Below are 18666 nucleotides of genomic sequence, written 5' to 3'. Positions count from 1 at the left end.
CTGAACTGGTATTTCCTTAAAAGTAAGAAGAATGGCTAAGAGATTTGCAAACTGGAAAAAGAGCTGCATTTGATGATGGAAGTGTTTACTGCTAACTGCTTGGTCAGATGCAACACCCACCATTTCCTTTCTATTGCAGTCAAGAAAAAGCCCATGAGAACTAGCTTTATTACTGACCCATTTAACTTTCCATATTAGATTTCAAAACTTAATCTCCTCCCTGAGCCTTCTCCCTTCTGCTCTGAGCTGATCAGTGTTGCCACTGGTAAAAGCCTTGGGTAAAGCAGATTGTTATAGGGGGTATACCAGATAAAGAAGGTATATTAGAGGATCTGACACATCAGGACTATATGCAGACTTCTGTGAAAGTTTTGCTATTTGCAACAGGGTCAAGGCAGGTAATCTAAAATACAGACAAAGGTCTTCAGGCAAAAGGTCAATCTCTTCCTTGTGGATATAAAAACTGATAGTCAACTATCAGTGATAATCTCCTTTCTCATCCATATACTTTTGATTAGCTAAATGTCTTAATATATCTTCTCATAAGAGAAAAGAAGGGACCTGCAAAAGCTCTTTTTAATTTTTTTTTTATTTTGCAAATAAGATGTCCCAATGTGCATAAGAAACACCTGAAAAATTCAAACAGGAGAAGTATTATAATTCCTGTTCATAAAACTTATCTGATGTATTTCAATTCCCACTTCTACGAAAAAGCTGTTTTAATTACTTACTCAGGAGACAAAATCTATAGTTCAATATAATGCTTATTTTGTGTATTTGTATCTGTTGATATCAAAACCTGAAACCTAGAATGGCCAAATTAAGTTCTCCTGGATACTAAAAAATAAATAACAACCATTTTTTTCTTTGGATTATTTTTTCATCCTTCGTACTCACTTCTACATAAATTTCATGGGAGGGGTGGGAAGGTTTTTTTCAGGGGGGAAGGTTCAATTTTATTCAAAGTATCCAATTGACTATGCAAGAATATTACCACAGCCACACTGTGAAATGTTGGCTCAGGAGAAGATAACGTAGGATTTACATTTACCAGAATAAGAAAAAAGGGCTCATCTTTCCCATATGGGCCACCGACTTGTGACTTACAACCTGCTTTGGTTCAGTTTGGCAGCTGGGCTGATTTCTGCAATGCTGCAGAACTGAGTTAAATGCACTTTCCCAGAGTCGCACGATGAGTCACTGGTTCAGCATGGTCTAGGACCCAGAACCTTCCTGCCTTCCAGTCCATTTCCCTAACCAACAGACAAACACTGTCTGCAATGCTGCAGTAAGTCTTGTGGCTCAGTCTCCACACCAAAAATGCTCTTATCACAGTACAAACAACTAACATAATGAGATTATAAACAAGCAAATATCAAGCTTCTTTAAACTGACTTAAGTGATGTCATTTGCCTTCTCTTTCACATCCTTTTTCATTACATGCTTGTCTTTTTGCAGACGGATCTACAAGAATCTGGAAATGTTCATGCCTTGGCAGTAAGGAGTAGAAAACACAAGAATAAAGTAAGGAATACAAATATAGTTGACCGTATCAGAAATGAGATGGGCTTGACTCTTTGAAGAGATAGAACAGACCTCACAGTGCTCACTAAGCTCAAAGGTCTTAGCAACTGGTAACTGATGCTTTATTCAGAACATGTTTTCTGTATAAGATGTACACCCCACCTAACTGGGGAAGAGTACTCTGAATTAGAAATCCAGCAGAGGCAACCAGCAGGCTGGACCTATGTATTCAGCTTTGCCATAAGCAGCTTTCTATGGAACTCCTCATAGCAAAATGCTGATTTTGAGACAGAATGCCCAACGCCCAAGAATGGATCTTAGAAATACTTTATCAGCAATGGCATGGAAGTAACCTGGGACTGCAATGTTCATGTTAAAGGGTCACAATATTGCTCCAAAAAAAACATTCCAAGCTCTGCCTCCTTGCTTGCCTCCCTGAAACTCCACAGATCATATCTCACGCCTCTGCTTGGAAGAGATCTTCAGATTAGAGACCAGTAATGAGACTGGCAGTGTCTTGGGCAGGTACCCCCTATTAGGGCAGTGGTCAGGCCTCTCTAAGCTTCCAAACATAAAAACCCTGTGGCTTTTACCTGGCATAAGATGCAAGACTCTGCTAAACTGCAAAGCCTGGTAGAGGAAAACAGCTCTCTACATGCAGACTGAGGAAACAGGACTCTAGTGAATCATTACCATTGGCATAGCTCAACCAACATCAAGACTGTTCTCCAGGGGCCCTTTGCTCTCCCACACAAAGCCGCAGCTTCATTTTCAGGCATCAGAAGGTAACAGAAAAATCACATATTTGCCTTGACTTTCTTTTCCCTGGTCATGGAAAATATTTACACCATATTTTGTGAGCAGGATAGACCTCAAATGCACTAAGTTTCTGAAGAACTCTGCTACATTTCTCCTCCTAGCAGAATCCTCTCTCACCATTTACTTTTATAAGACAGACTCAATGCTTGAACTGCTGACAGCATGGTAAAATAGCTTCATTGCTGCCTCTTCACTAGATCTTTCCTTCTATGTCCTTTTTTTCCAGCGTCTAATAAATTATTCCAGTGGATTTTTGAAAGGCAGGTCTTTTTCATGAAAAGGTAACAGTATTGACACACACTGGATCAGTAATGAGGTTTGGAGTCCTACCACACTTCGTCAGCAACAGCTGTTGTTCACAGCTGGAGCTCACTAAGCATGCATTTGAGGGGCTGAGCACTGACTGTTCAGTGCCTGCAAGCTGCATAACTAGAACCTCATTTCTCCGTCTAATGAGATGAGCAATGGTCCTCAGAAAATTCCCACTCTCTGTTTATATTGCTTAGTTTGTAATCTCTTCCCTATTGTATCCTGAAAGGTAAGAAGAGGTTTTCCCTAGTCATCAGATCCTGGAACCTGTTTAAGTGAACTGGAAAGATGCTAAAACAAGTCTTGGAGGCAGTTACTCTAAACCTCATCGTCTTTATTTCCTTAGTGTGTACTTACACACACGCAAGTGTAATTTGTTTTCCAGCTGTGAAGTATAATAGTTTTTCTTCTGGCTCTTTTTACTCACTTTTCTGTTTCTTCTGATGAAGTGGGTTCCACTCAAGCAACTGCTTCTTAGTAGCACGAGATCCCAGATCAGCTGCTACCTGTGTTTCAATTTCAGTGTTGCTGCTGAAGTACAATCTTTTAGCACAGTTGGACCACATCTCAACAGCTCCCAGTTTTCATGGAGCCAACTATTCACACAGTCCATTCAGAATTCTTATTCTGCAGTTCTTACTTCTGATAACCCAAGCATAATATTTCAGTTTCCTCAGACTTTTTTGACTGCTGCCCATTACCTTCCTTATGCATACACGTGCTCTTTCCTTCTCTCTGTACAACACCTAGGTCACCAGATCATTTGGGGAGCTCCCTAAAGTAGATTACAATCACACTAACATTAACGCTTATTTTGTGGCATTCTTGCTGTCCACTGTTACACAGAACACTGGCTTTAGTAGCTTAGGAGAGTGCTGCTTCTTACTGGTGTTCCTGTGCTTCTGTGTTATACATGAGCCAGATATTGGAGTCTAGGTCACCACTGATGCAGCTAGGCAAAATACTGGCAAATGACAAAAACAATCCTTGGAGACCTTGGTATGGTAATAAAGCCCCCTTATGGATTTCCCTTCTCCTATTTACTGAGAAAGAGAAAGGGTATCCATAGTAACAAATTTCCCAGAAATTATTGTGAATTTCTGATGTCCTGCTTCTTTTCACTCATCCTCAAAAACTATCTCCCAGTGCAAACAGCCAACTCAGTTGTCCCACTAAATCCAACCACATCCTTTAATCATGGAAACTGAGCCTCTTGTTGCTCACTGGAGAACTTCATCACCATCATAAAGTGTGATGTTCTTGGCTGTGAATTCCTGCTACTATGTGAGCTAGGATCCCACAGCAAATGAGAAAGTTTCTTCTGCTTCTACTGTTTTTTACTATCTTTAGGTAACTAAGAAAACATTACTTCTTCTGTTTTCCTCATTAAGCCACAGCAATAATATGAAAATAATGTAAAAAGCCACTCTTAAAATCTCACAATAGCAGAAACCTTCATCCTCCACACAAATTTACTTATTTAACTCCTATAGACCCAAACCCCTGTACGCTAGTCTTTATACAAAACCACAACAAATGTGACTACTACCCCACGGTGGTAATAGTCTAACTCTGTCTCCTGTCACCTCTTCTAGCAACAGGGAGCCTAGATGAAACATGACTTACATAACTGAAGACAACAGTTTATGCCAGATGCTAAAAGAGCAATAGGCTGCATTACACAAACAATTGTTGAGTCTTGCATTTTGACCAAAAATACAAGTGACTAGCCACTCCTGTATCCTATTTGATCTTTTTTTAACAATTCTCTGCTTTCAGAGGGAGAGCAGTACAGTGTTGACATGCTTTGCTGTGTCTGTTTTTCTAGGAGTAGCTGGCACAGCTGGCAAAAGGGAGGTTTACTTACTTCTCACGCCCCCACCGCCCCCCATCCCAGGAAGGCAGTAGGAAAAAGGAATTGTTCTTCTGAATTGCACATCCGTCCCATCTCCTCCTGGGAAGACAGCTATTTCTTATCTTGGCTGTTTTACATCACTGAAATGTGAAGGCAGAGTTTGAAGGAAGGAAATCAGAGAAAAGACAGAGACCTCTATGTTTCAGAGCATTGGAGGGAGCTGCTGTCTACGTACTAGAAGAAGGGTGGGGTGGTTGGTGGTGGTGGGGACAAGAATGCTGTAGGTAATAATGAGCTAGAAAACCTCCACTGATAGAAAAATAAAAGTTTTTGGTGAAAAGGAGATCATTGATCTGCTATCTGCTCTTTACACTTTTGAAAAAGACATTTAAATAAATACCTTATTTCACCCTGTACGCTACTTCTCAATAATGATTGTTCTCCGAGATCCTAAAGAAAAGATGAGGCTGTCTATGTTATTCATGCCTCAAAGATAGAAAGGAAAGAAAAACATCCTTTTTGCACTATTCTAGGACACGCTGCCCCTGGAAATAGGGACTTATGGCTAAATCTAGTATAAATAATGTCATTCGGTAATACTTCAACAAATGACAGCAGGGTTAATTTAGCCTTCCCTCTGGGGATCACAAATGAACACATGGGTTCCCTGAGAAGACACAAAGATATTTTAATTATCTGATTTAGAAGAAGCTCTGTTTAAAGGACACAGACTTGAAATACATGAGGGGCAAACTTCAAAATATCTGGAGTTAGAGATAAGCACCCAAAACAGAGAGTACTTATCTGAAGCTTATCTGGACTATCTGATGCTCTGTGAAATGGTACCAGAAATCCTGTACCAGCAGGCCTTCTGTGGTAATTTCAGAACTTCCTTTCAGGCTAGAAACTTGATCTGTTTGGTGGCAATTCCTCACCTCTGGACCTTGCGTAACACTGAGAGCGTAGCATGAGAACACAAAACCGAGTAACTTCAGAAACTGCTATAATGGAAGTGCTAACCAGGCGTTTCAGTACTCAAAACTCCTCACACAGCAAGGGGAGCCTGGACAAACTCAGCCAGTTTCTCCAGTGAAAGCAGATGGTCTGAAGAGCAGCCCTTTCCCAAGAACCCCCGTGGACAACGAGTCTTCTCCACAGCCTAGAGAAGGAACATCATCTGTTGGCATCGACTAGCAAGGGAAGGGAACAATGGACCGAGCTTTATCAGGTTTAATCGAACATTTATTTTCTAGCATTTGGGGCCTTTGTGTTAAAAACGACTAAGTTAAAAAGCGTAGAAAATGGTACGCACAAAACATGTTTGCAAAAACGTGGGTAACTTCCCTGGGGTAAACAGTGGTCCTAATAAACTGCTCTGGTCCTGAGAAGTGGAAAAATGTGTCTCTGTGGGGAAAAAGATTCCAAGCAGATTATTTCTTCCTTTCTTTTTTTTTCCCTTTAGGAAAGAAAGAAGCCTTAATTCAGCCAGCCTGTTCCGCGCGGCTGGGGCTCTGTGCGGATCCCTGCACCGCTGCACTTTCTGTAAAGGACCAGAAGGACGGCAGGGCCGGCTGCGCGGGCGCTGGAGAGACCGGCGAAGGGGCCAGTCGGGAACCTGGCTGCCAGCGCAGCAGCTTCGAGGAACGGCAGAACCAGCAGCAGAGCTCGGCGCGGCAGAAGAACGTGTGTGGGGATCGGGGCCGGAGCAGGTTCGGCCGCAGACGGGGCCCGATCCCTGCGAGACCCGGGCACCCAGCTCCCGCGGCGTGGGGGGACGGGGGGGGACCGTCAGCCCCAGCTCCTGGAGGATGGTCTGACGCCGCGAACACGCTCGGTGACGGCAGTTTTGCCTCCTGCTGTGGATTACTTAGGTTTCCCAAAATGACGTATGATTAACTGGGAGGGAGAAAGAACAGGGAAGTGTAAAGATTTATTTATTTAGGCCCTTTCGTTTGATTCATTGTTCCTGCGGAGGGAAGTACTGCTCAATAAGAGAGCGTAATTTAGATTGCCAGATTTCTGGGTGGAGGCTCAAACTGGTGCAGTTTGTTTGGCTCTGCAGGGTGGGTTGGTTTTTTTTTTTTGGTAAGTAGAGCTAAAATTGATTCCGACCTATACTGCTTCTTGCCAGAGAGATTTCTCTGATGTTGAATTCCCTGTTGGGTTAGACATCTACCTGAATGATGTGGGCAGGTATGGACCTCAAAGGAACAACACATACAAGCAGGTATCAAATCTAGAAGCATCACTATCTTGTGCATAGATGGATATGATGAAGTGTAATTTATCACTTGGATAGCTCAGCCAGAAAGGGCTGCTATTGCAATCACATTGTCAAATTACGCTGCTGCCAGTAGAGTACCTCTATGCAAAAAATACAAGCTGGGAACAGCACAGGCTTTGCCTTTCTGGCTTTATCTGATAGAAGCTTTTGTCAGCAAAATGTCTATCTGTAATCCACAGGTGATTGGATTGCTGACCTGGCTAAAGATTGCTTAAATAGACCCTTACACTTAGCTAAGTGACTAAAAGGATGTAACTGAGATGGACAGTCCATTACTTCTAATAATAAGCTTACTAGTAAATATTAAACGCCATAATAATACTATTCAAGTACATGCTTAGATATTACGTGTTTTTGATTGAGTTTTTGGTTTTGAGAGAGATGATATGAATTATGCTAATTTATTCTCCATATTAATTCAGATAGTTGCTTTTTAATAAATCGTTTCTCTATTTTCCTTTTTGGAAAGCAACTCCAGTGAAAACTGAAATTCCAGAGGATTTTATTCTTTTTGGAGAGCTAGCTGTGAAAACATGCAGAATTTTCTGGTTTTGCATATTAAAACTTCTTTGGCCTCTAACACGAGAACTATCCATTCCTCTGAGTGCAGAACACACTAATAAAATATTTATCGTCTAGGAAAGACATTGGCAGTGTTTTTCATACCATCTGCATTCTGACTCTGGGACCTCTCAAGAGCTGAGTAAGGGTGCTGCTTGGACAGCTTTCAAAAACTGGGCAAAGAGTGCTTGACATGCCATGGGAGGTGAAGAGTCCATGAACTGAACTGTTAGTGATCCCCACCATCCCAGTGTAACTCACCCCACGTCTGCAGCCTGGACATCACGTTCCAGCTTTGATAAAGGCATCCTCCTTGCCCATATTTCTACAGTGGCTCCAAAAGCATTCATTATTTCTAATTTGCAGTGCTGAAACTGTGTTAGTATGTCAGGCACTTTGTTTCACCCCAAAGAAGCTCTGTGTCCATAACATAGTACTTGTGGCATGTATTTTGTGACCTGGTTCAGTCCCAGAGCTCAGGACGTGTACTTTGCATTTGCTCGCTGCAGGGCAATGTCCATCCTACCTAAATAACTCTAGCTGCAAACTGTACCATCTGCGGAACTGATCAAGATCAGTACTACCAAGCATTTTCATTACGCTGCTTTTTTATCAGCACATTACACTGCTTCTAGTAATTCTTAAGCTGAAAGTCCAATATAGTGCCTAAAAATGCATTCGTATGTTTTCTGCTACTCTTTTTTTTTAATCCTTCGGCTCAAAAATAGCAAAAATTAATTGTGTGTGGTAGGAGATAGCAACTACAGTATCACAGCACATAAAAACCTTTAATCAGCCCAGGCAAAGTTGGGAAAGATTATTTATACTGGTGTTAATTTTGATTTCTTTTTGTATTCAAAGAAAAATGTAATCGTGATTATGAAAAAGATTTTTCCCAGCTTCGACTACATGTTTTAGCTCTATACACTAAGGTCAGAAAAAGTTACATGAATGCAATACACTTTCTATGTAAATACAAAGCATAGAAAAACTTCAGTATCAAAATGATGTATCACTTCAGTTATTCATTCCTTCTTTCTGAGTAGGAAAAAAAAAATTCAGATATCTTTCCAAGAAATTTATTAAGTATGTTTGAAGCATAGCTTCCTTTCTTTTAGATTAAAAGTAGCACACACCTTCAGGAAAATAGTCATAATAGAAAGGTCAAGCAACTTTCTCTTCCATGCCTCCATACAGACTCAAGGCACCCATACTCTGAGACACCTCTGCCTCAGGGACGTGTGCCCAGCTCTGCTTTCCTGGGGAGATCTGATAAGGCTTTGAGTTGGTTTGACAGGACTGCAAGCCACGCAGACGAGCAAGGCTGTTCCAGCTGTCTCCCAAGTACAGCCGGAGCCTGCAGACTTTGCTGCATCAGATCACTAGTCAAAAGCAGAGGAGCATCAATGGAATACGAAAGGGGGTTTTGGTATCACTTTGCTATCTGATCTCGTTGAGGCTATAGCCTTTCCATGGAGGACTTCCATCTTATTTCACTAAAATCCTTTCCTGCACGGAAGTTTTTTTCTCCTGGCATTCAACTGCTCTCTTTCTTCAGGACACGGCAACACCTACCGCGGGAAGAAAACAGGAGGGACTGCAAGCAGCGCGTGGAGCAGGTTCCTGGCTAGCAATGCAGAAAACAAGAACATTCTTCGCTTGCTTGCTCATTTGCAAAAGAGCGAATACTGCTGAGAGCTCCCAAGCCTCCGTTATCTCTGTGAGCGATCCTTGGTGAACAGCCGGCAGCAAAATGAACCTTCCAAGGTGGCTGAATATTAAATAAATGAGGGTTGCCTTTGCCTGGACTAGACAACAGCACCATTAGCACTTATGTTGTTATGACAAAACGAGTTAGCATATTCGTCATTCTTTACTTGATAAATGCAAGCAGACACAAGGGGTATGTAGGGACATAACATCGTTTTCTTCCATTTCTCAAAAATAGCAAAGCTAAATATCTTCTTTGAAAGTGCAGCATATTCTAAAATTAGAAAAACAAAGACTGCAGAAAGGTTTCTGGGACTTAGTTTTCTAATTAAATAATGGGAAGAATGGTTCCCTCCATCCTTCCTATTCTCCTACATGTCTAACTGTCAGCAGGTAGATGGAAAGAGTTGTAGTTAAGAAACAGGGAGCTGAATTGCATCCAAGTTAAAAAAATAGAAAGAGGAGCTACTGAACAGAAAGAAACTGAACGTCAGCGTTTAAGTAGTATTGCATACAGGGGTTCTCGGACTTGGTTGAATGATGGCAACAACTCTTGCCTTCACAAGTAGGTGTATCTATTCTTTGAATTCACAAATTTGAATTCACAAATTCAAACCTGTGCAATCACTTCTTTCATCCTCCTGTTATATACACTTGCCCCCATAACACCCTAGCTCCAGAATCCTCAGCCGGAGCTGCAGATATCCTGTGGGCTTCTCTGCAGCATGTCCGTGCCGGGGGGCAGCAGCAGAAATGGGTACTTTTGATTTTGCCTGCCTGCAGGCAGCGACTCAAGTGAGCAGAGCTGGAAGCTGCCATCTCTGGCTGGCACACACGTACTGCTTTCAAGCAGTGTGCCTATATGGCTATTTCATAAAATAAATAGTCTGGGAATCACACAGGGGAGTACAGTAGAAAGAAGATGGAAGTTATGTTCATTTGGACTGACAAACAACAGTCACAAACATTTGGCTCCTTAATGCAGCCCAAGTCACAAAGCAGAGGTCAAACCAGCCTGTCTGCAGGTTGACCTTTCGGTATTAGATCTGGAGACCAACACCTGTGTTGGCCCATGAAGGGAAAATATTCATCAGTGCCATTCCTGAGACCTGTGTGTGGGAAGACCACAACAATAAAGCAGATAAGTTAGAATATTCATGCTATAGAACCACCATAAAGATGAGGTAGTTACAACAGCAAGACTGCGTTGGAGAGAAAAATGCGATGACTTGCAGAAAGAAGAATTAGGAAACCTAAAATCTCAAGGAACACATCCAAAAAAAGGAAATATCATTTGACTGCTACTCTGAATCTTCTGACTGCACTAAAAAAGTGTCACATAAGCTAACTCCTGTGCTGCTGCTTTTTCTTAAGCAGAAGTATGCAAAGTAGCTTTAAACTTATCTCTTATCTCTATGCTTGCTGTATATGGAATTTTCCAGAGGAATTTGTCTAACAGATGTTTTTAACTAGAGTTGGTTAAAAGCATGATGAAGGCCCAGCAGGGAAAATAAATAACAGTGTTGTGACACTAGGAACCCAGTTGTCATTGTTAGTGATGAAGAAAGATAACTGCCTGCCCTGAGCAGGAGTGTTCTGGTGGTCTCAGTAAAATCTAAGATGGAGGAAAACAAGCTGGACCAAGTTCAGGGAAGTGTGAGTATTGCATCATATACCTTCAAATTGTAAAAAGCCTTGATCAGTTATTCACCAGTCTTCAATATCAGATTTTAGGAGCACTTGCTATGTATCTGGAAAATAAAATATCTGGAAAAAGAAATTGCCTCTCATCCAACTGGAAACTGAGAATGAAAGGCTGGGGTCCTCGGACCTTTAAGATGGAAAGTACTTATCCTACAGAGGAGGAGTTCTTAATTAAACTACTGAAGATAGTCACAGGGGACGCAGAGGGGCAGGGAGGGAGAAGGAACTGGGCTCTCTGCACATTTCATGCTACCCTTTCAGCTTGTTTCTCCCAGGCTGAGGAAGGAAAATGCCTAGAGGAAAAAATGGGGAGGAAATCCTACAGGGAATTTTGTCAAGATTTCCTTCTCTCAGTTTTCTCATGGAAGAAGGTGACCTGAACTCTTCAAGATAAAATAAATGCTCCATGAAGCCTCATATGAATCAAATTCTTGTCAGAAAAGCTTGCTCTTCTACATGCAATGCTCTTTAAAAAGTTCCTACAGAACAATTTAATATAATTAGTTCCATCCAATCTGCACAACTCCACCACTAATGTGCTGCTTTTGCAATACCAGAAGCAAAATTGAGCATGACTGAACTCTTTTCCTGCAATGTCATGTTGCTATACAAATACTAACTGGCTTCAGGCTACAACACTGTGCTGCCCTTTGAGTCCAGGTTAGCCTGTGCAGGGTGGCTGCATTCTCGGGCCTCTTTGGAGAGGCAATGAAAGGACACCGTGGGTGGTAGGTTCCCACAGCGCTAATGGTCACAGAAAAAAATGAAGCAAGACAGAGGGCAGGGGAGGAGGAAAAAGAAAGTAGGACCAAGAAGTGGAAATGTATTATATGTCCACAAAGCTCAAAGGGAAAGAATAAACAAAGCACTATTATTCCTTCTGTTGCCGCTTCTTTTATAATTCATTTTCTCAGTGTTTTTTTTAAACTAGATTCCTTTCATCTTCCTGTCTCCTGATCTTCCTTTAGCAAAAAAATACCATGTTGAGATGCACTCGGGCTTAAAAAATGATTAAAAGAACCACACTGTACTCATCCTCCCAAGGGTCCCTTTGTGCAGAGGCATGTCCCCGCTCCCCCGCTGACCGCGGACCGGGGTGTTGAGCCAGGTAGCGAACGCGCGGCACGGTGCGCTTCACGGCAGCAGGCGCGCTCCCTCCTCCACCCGGCCCCCCATCACCGCAGCGCGTGGAGCAGGGACGTCGCACGTCCCTCGGGGAACCCCCAGCTCCCCGTCCCCTGCACCGGGCAAGGGCTGAGCCGAAGCCGGCTCAGGAGGGGCTGCGGCAAACGCCGAGAGCTGCTGGCAGCCAGCAGCGGCTTCCCCCGGCAGGCAGCTCGCCCCGGAGATGCATCTGAGAAGGCAGAAGATGTGTCTTGTTGCAGGCGCGTGATTGCAACGAAACTCAGCTAAGATGTGCCCTCCGGGTTCATCACAAGCCAAAGCCTCACAGCGATAAATAAAAATGCCTGGGGATTGAACGTCCTTGGAAGCCAAGGCCTGAGTCCATGTTAACATGCAAAAGCCAGCAGCGTTTTCTAAACGACAAGTGGCTACGGATACCTGGAAGATCAGGTGCGCTGCTGAGATGCCTCGGAAGGGCTGTTTGACTCTCATTGCTGCCTGCGCAACCAGGGAAGAGACATGGACATCTCCAGAGGACAACCAGGTCCAGCAGTCGTCCCTCTCTAGACATCCACCATGCAACAAGCTCAGCGGTGCCCGGCGGTACCTCCACCCCGGTGGTACCTCCTCTCCACCCCGGTGGTACCTCCACCCTGGTGGTACCTCCTCCATGGTGGTACCATCAGCCTGGTGGTACCTCCTCCACGGTGGTACCTCCTCTCTGGTGGCATCTCCACCCTGGTGGTACCTCCTCCGCGGCAGCCAGCCCAGACCTACTGCAGAGCCGTTCCATGGCTAAAGCTGGGTGAGGGGAAGCCAAGCCTTTTGAAAAGCTGACTTCTCTGAAGTTGGACCTTACTTTGACTATTTTGAAGGGGAAAACCTTGTATTAAGGAGTTTATCAGGTTGACAATTTACATCAGCAAGTAGGCGACAAGATTTTTAGGTACGGAGTTTGCTTTTTCCTGGCAATGTGGAGAAATTCTTGGATTAGCAGCCAGCAAAAGGAGTGATGGATGTATGGCAAGCATTCAGAAGCATGAAAAGAAATGCAAGGAGTTAGAAATACATGCCTGATAACGTCTCAACTTACTTGAGAAGATACCTTTACTGTCCTAAGTATGGAATTCTATAACAGAGTTTCCAGGAGATTCTATTATTATATCATAACCATTGAATTTACAGTACTTGAGGAAGGCTTTCTTCTGTTTCTTGGGACACCTCCCAGGAGAATCTGGCACTGGAATGCTTGACTCAGTAAATACTTATTTTTGGTAGTGTAACTGTCTTTCCAGCAAATGTGTGACCTTTGGTTACTTTTGCAAAAGAAGAAATTTGGAATTATCTATCTGCATGGTATTCTTTAATAGGCTGAAAAAAAATTACTTTCCCTAAAAGGAGACTTTGAAAGATACTAAATTTTTTGAGTTATTAGAGTGTAATTAAAAGAAATTCACAGAGGTGATCACTTTCCACCTTGGATGAATGACATATATTATACAAGCATGTACAGATAGGGAAAACTTACAGCTTGATTAACCCACTAACTTTGTCCCAGGCAAGATAACCCTTCAGAAAATACCTTTTTTATACAGAAAGTAGGACCTCAGCCAAAAGGTAGACCCTTATGAATAGGTTTTAAATAGTCAGTAAAGGCAAAACATGTTCCAATACATGCTAAAATAACCATGCCCAAAGAAGAAAACACTTGGTTGCATGATATAAGGCGGAAGCCATCAAACAAACTCTTGATTTTCAAAACTGTAAACTCATAAGAGGAAAGAGCCCTCAAACCAATTGTGTCCAGAGATGGACTTTACAACATAATACCTGCCAGTGAATGGTAACAGTAATTTCAACCTTTCAGTCCAAGAACAGCTGCACTTTCTAAGAACACTATTGATTGTTTCTTTGCATTATTTTATCACAAACATCCTATTAGGTAACATACAATCTTCTCTTCCTATCCCCATTGTCATCCTTTATAAAATGTCTAACTGGAGAGAATTGTTTGTAAACAATTGTAAACAATTCTCTTCTTCAATGGGATGACCTCTTCTCCTAGGTATCAAGTATCACAGTTTGAGTTTCTCTCTTCACCCTGTGAAGCCCATATTAGGAAACAACAAAGTAAACAATAGAAAGAAAAGAGAAAAAACCACCAAGCTCTAGACCAGCTTAACTTAAAGAACTTAACATAATCTTAAAGAAGTTAATTGAAATAGTGTGATAGCTGTTCTGATTAGTCTTGAGGAAATATTGCAGGCTTTTTGGAGTACAATGCACTCCGTCCCAAAAGCACATAAAATTTCAAATGAATCCGCATATAAAGAAAAGATGCTCCCTTACAGACCAAACGTTAATTTCTATTAGTAGCTCTTAACAGACCAATATCCAACCTTTTTATAATGTCAAAACTGTAATGAAAATGTAACAAAATTAAAAAGAACTATCAGCCTCTGTTCCTGTGTGGCTACTGCCTGCCTTTGCAGTGGTACTTCTAGTGCTGACCTGTGCTGGATGGCAAGAGCTGCTGCTACTGGTGTAGAATGTATGTATACAGGAGTCTCTGTATAATCCCAGAAAGGGGAAAAACCCCTTTTATTTGTGAATGTGGATTAAATTCATACTTTCCACCATTGCAAGTCTGACAATGATCATCACGGCTAGCTGAACTGGATTTAGATTCAAGATTTAGGATATTGCCACTGTGCAGAGTAAAATTGCTTTGACTGGTGAAATTTTAAACTTACAAATGTCAAGGTTTACTGCCCACAGTAACAGCGTCTTGGCCCTACTCCATATGCCGAATAAGACAATGAAGTTAACAACATCAGGGTAACGTTACATTTGTGGAAATAGGCCAGCTGATGAATGACACGTCTGAATTTCCTCATTTCCTTTCACAGAAGAACTTACTATTAAATGTAAAAACACAAGGGACCCAAGTGAAAATATGTAGGATTGTTGGTTAAATCATTTTAAATTACCACGGCTATCTTAAGAGAAAGAAAAGACAAGAGAATTAACTGGAATTCATTACACTGCAAGGAGTAGGCACACCAATCTCAAGTTACTATTTTCAGCGTAGTACACATAATAGGACAAGAGGGCAAAGGTAGAAATTAAAGAAAAACAAATTCCAGCCATCAGGAAGCATTTTTCACATGAGAATCATAAATGTTGGAACGCTCTATCAAGTAAGGTTAATGAGGCTAACAGCTAGAAGCCAAGGAACATAAAATTAGATGGCATCATGGGTGGATGACAAAAAAGGAAGTGATTTTGTAATTATCCTGAAGGCAAGAAAGCTTCCAAGGCTCTTTGCATACCAACGCTCATACAGGGCCACATTTGCCTTTCAGTTACCTCTGCAAAATCCGATAACCATCCCTAGTAGAATTACACAGCATCAGTGACAGGATAACCTGGTCCATGGGTTTTATGGAAGGCATGTAAAAAATGAGAAAGGAGGGGTTATTTTTCCTTAATTGGCTGTGATTTAAAAACTAGGTTCATTTTTCTGATTTGCCATACTTTGCAAAATTCTTATATTCACTTACAGTTTTATACAATTAAATAATACCTAAGAACTATGAGAAAATCTATTCTTGAAACTGTTCTCATGGAGTAACAAAGATAACAATTTCACTGCATCACTCTGACTTGATACTGCATGACATTCTGGTTATGAATCATGTAGGAAATTACCATCCAACAAAATCAACACAATGTATCTTAAATGGCTTTAAAACAGATATTTTGCTAAGTGTCAAATGAAATTTCAGTTAAAGAGATGGGGGCGTTGGTGACACCCTATAATGATTGATTCTTCACCCAGTGCTATTTAGCAGTTGTACAAGTTACATGGAAGAAAGTACAACATTTTCACTGACAAAGTTAACTGATGTCATGGAGATGGGGCACGATAAAATGAAGTAGAATCTAGACTAAATACTAAAATGGGAACAATGAAAATACATTTTAGCACTGTCCATTGTAAATTCTTATCCATAAACAAAGAAACTTGGTGCACACAGAGTAAGAGGGACTATTTTGGGAGTATCTGTTTCTCTGACAAGAGGCATAACAGGGTCTTGATAATCCATCAGTTCAACATGAAGTCCCAGTATCACATTTCAGTGAAAAGAGATAATACAACATTTGGCCATATAAACGGAGTAGTACTGAATAGAAATAAGGAGGTTATGCAATTTTCTTAGTTAAGACTAATGAAATGCTGGTCCAGTTGTGACTGGCAATTTCAAGTATGAATGGAAGAGGACTTGGAGAAAAGCCACAGGGAATTGTCAAAGACTTGAAAAAAATGCTTCTTTAGTGACAAATTGCAGGAGGCTAATCTATGTAGCTTCATAAGAAGAAAGTGAGATTAGCAGTTTAAAACAATTGTTTCACCAGATACCACTGTCATCAGCAATGGTGGCAGACATCATGAACATGCCATTCTCCCAGCTCTATGTCCAGCCTTGCAATGCTCCAAAATGGGTCAAATTCTACAAGTCACACACATATATAAAAGTATCTATGTAATGAAACTAGTAATGCTGAGCTCTTTCATCTACCTTGCAAAGGTAAAACAAAAGCTCAGAGACAGATTTTAAAGCTAGATCAACGTGGTGTAACTTCTGTGTTTGTTTATTGCAAGAGCAATCAACTACTGCAACAACTTAGCAAGGGCTGTGACAGATTCTCAGACATCAGAAAAACAAAAAATACAGATGGGATGTTTCTTTAAAGCCAGCACTGTAATTCAAACATGAATTAAATTTAGGAAATTCTCACAGCCTACATTATAAATATTAGTCTTGTTTTATGCATTCCATGTTTTTCTTTACACCAATATGCCACATGAATCAAATGTACTCTATCAAACTGAATCTGTACTTTCAACTGATGATAGGCAAGGACTGCGGATGAGAGATGAAAGACGTAACAGTTTAGTGCTGTAAGTCTTACATAAGAAAGTGTAACATGGTAGGGTGCCATACGACTGAAATGAATAAAATACCCGGATGGCTGGCTGCATGATCATTATTTAAGTCAAACTCCAGACCTAACTTCACTGGTTGTTAACAAATGTAAGTGATCAGTTTGGGGACATACTCTGACTCACTCTTCCAAGACCCTATTCTGAACTTCTGGCTCCTAGAAATTAAAAATTGAACCTGCTTATAGTAAAACATTTCTCAGCTCAGACAGAGAGATATGATACACAACTACAAAACCAGGAAAGCCAAAAGATGTATGTAATGTTAAGTCACTCATTATTACCTGAGGGAGGCTTGGAAAGCAGAACTTCAGTAACGATTAACATGAAACCCCACTGTTGGTACACACAGGCAGCCTTTCTATTAATTGTTACCCTGAACATTAAATCCAGTCAATCCTATTGTGTGCTGTTGCATCTCCCAGCAACCAACAGAAAAGGTCGAATGCTTACGGCCTGATCCAAAGTGTGCTCAAATCCATTGATTTAAAGGGGGTTTCTACAAATATGCTGCAATCTCACTTTAAAAACTGACTGAAAACATTAGACTATTTGATAGCACCATCTCAAATTAAAATTTTCTGTTGAAGACAACATGCTGTTCTGCTTAAAAGCTGGTGGCACGAAATGGCTCCCATAACACTGCAGTTAATCATTACAAAACAGTTAAGCCAGGAAAGTATTGTGTTCTTCAGCTTTTGTTATTTAGACTCAAAGCAATTGGTCACATGTCTGTAATAATTAGACAGAATCCATGCAATAATATACCAAGATCTCACACCGCTAAGTCTTGACAAAGCATGCTGAATATACTCTTTGGAAACAGGTGACCTTTTGGGGCATGTCTAATGCAGCATGTCGTGATACAACACAAAGATTCAAAAAGCCAGTTTCAAATGACCCACCTTGGATACTGTATCTGGCCTGAATAGCCTGGGTTGCAGTGTATCTGTAAAATCTGCTAGAGGAATTAATTAGGAAAATTCCAGCTGCAGAAACACAGGGCTTTACCGAAAGTAACTTTTATCTTCGCGAGGCAGCCAGCTCAGTAACCTGTAGTGATGGAAATCAGCAGGCAATAGCATGCTACTCTGAGTGCAGAAGGATGTAAAGTTTCTTTCCCTGATATTTTCAAAGTTGAGAGGCTTTACAGATAATGTAACGCAACTGCGGCACGGATGCGTGTACTGAATGCCAAGGAGGAGAAAATGGTCAACAGCCTGCTTATACACCAACAGGGAGAATGAGTTCCCTCTCCCGCGTATGTTCGGGCGGGCAACGCGTGCCTTCTGCATCCCATAGATTGGGGCACGGCTCACCTGCACCACGGCTGCAGGAAGACCAACCCCACGGGGATGGACGGACCGACCCCATGGGGATGGACGGACAGACCAACCCCACGGGGATGGACGGGCTGTGAGTCCTGATGTGCTCGCTCTCCCTAGTCAGTCAACCACGGCTCTCACGGTGGGTTTATGTTTTAAGACAGTCTGCGTGGCTCTGCTGTTGCGGAGGCTGATGGGTGGTTTGGCACTCATGCTGGAAGGAGGAGAGCTCTGAGGGTCTACGGTGGCCAGCATTTCCAGGTCTCCCACAGGCTCGGTGGCAAGCTCTGTCCTGCAGCTGGACCCCTCAGGGAGCTGCTCTCTGCTTCTGCTTGTGAAATGCTGGAGCTTCCCCTTTCCCCAGGTCTCCAAGTTTTCTGGTATTTGTCTTGCTGCTTTTGGACACGCGGAGATTTTGGGAACAGATCATCAGATCAAAAGG

At 41.8% G+C, this 18666-nt stretch overlaps 1 protein-coding gene across 2 annotated transcripts in view; it reads right to left on the bottom strand.

Moving 5' to 3' along the window:
* The window catches only part of COL4A2 (collagen type IV alpha 2 chain), a 141608-nt gene that overhangs the window by 110403 nt on the left and 12539 nt on the right, over nucleotides 1-18666 (bottom strand). The gene's annotated exons all lie outside the window — the stretch shown is intronic.

This window comes from Buteo buteo, chromosome 25 (genome assembly GCF_964188355.1).
Source record: "Buteo buteo chromosome 25, bButBut1.hap1.1, whole genome shotgun sequence".
NCBI classification, from domain to species: Eukaryota; Metazoa; Chordata; class Aves; order Accipitriformes; family Accipitridae; genus Buteo; species Buteo buteo.
The sequence above is the reverse complement of the archived record's forward strand: the minus strand, read 5'-3'. Positions and strand labels throughout refer to the sequence as shown.